The following is a 510-nucleotide window of genomic DNA, read 5'->3' as shown; positions in this document are numbered from 1 at the left end:
GTATATCTTGTGTGAAGTCCTGACTGCTGCTTCCATTGGCATCTACTGTAGAAGCAAGGAATGTGAAGTCTTTGACAACTTCAATCTTTTCTCCATTTATGGTGATGCTGCTCATAGGTCCAGTTGTGAGGATTTTCATCTTCTTATAATGAGGAATAATCTATACTACAGACTGTATTCTTCAATCCTCATCAGTAAGTGCTTCAAGTCATCCTCAATTTCAGCAAACTTGTGTCGTCAGCGTATCGCAGGTTGTTAATGATTCTCCCTCTGACCTCGATGCCACGTTGTTCATATAGTCCACCTTCTCAGATTACTTGCTCAGCATATAGATTAAGTAAGTATGGTGAAAGGATACAACCCTGACACACTCCCTTCTTGATTCTAAACCATGCAGTGTTCCCTTGTTCTGTTTAAATGACATCTCCTGGTCTATGTACAGGTTCCTCATGAGTACAACTAAGTGTTCTGGAACTCCCATTCTTCTCAATGTTGTACATAGTTTGTTAT

General features: G+C 40.0%; 1 protein-coding gene across 1 annotated transcript in view; it reads right to left on the bottom strand.

Moving 5' to 3' along the window:
* Nucleotides 1–510, bottom strand: part of DHX29 (DExH-box helicase 29) — a 112,417-nt gene that overhangs the window by 68,839 nt on the left and 43,068 nt on the right. The gene's annotated exons all lie outside the window — the stretch shown is intronic.

The sequence above is a fragment of the Orycteropus afer genome, unplaced genomic scaffold (assembly GCF_000298275.1).
Source record: "Orycteropus afer afer isolate SDZICR_OR568_19922 unplaced genomic scaffold, OryAfe1.0 scaffold00122, whole genome shotgun sequence".
NCBI lineage: Eukaryota > Metazoa > Chordata > Mammalia > Tubulidentata > Orycteropodidae > Orycteropus > Orycteropus afer.
This window is presented reverse-complemented; position numbering and strand designations above follow the sequence as displayed.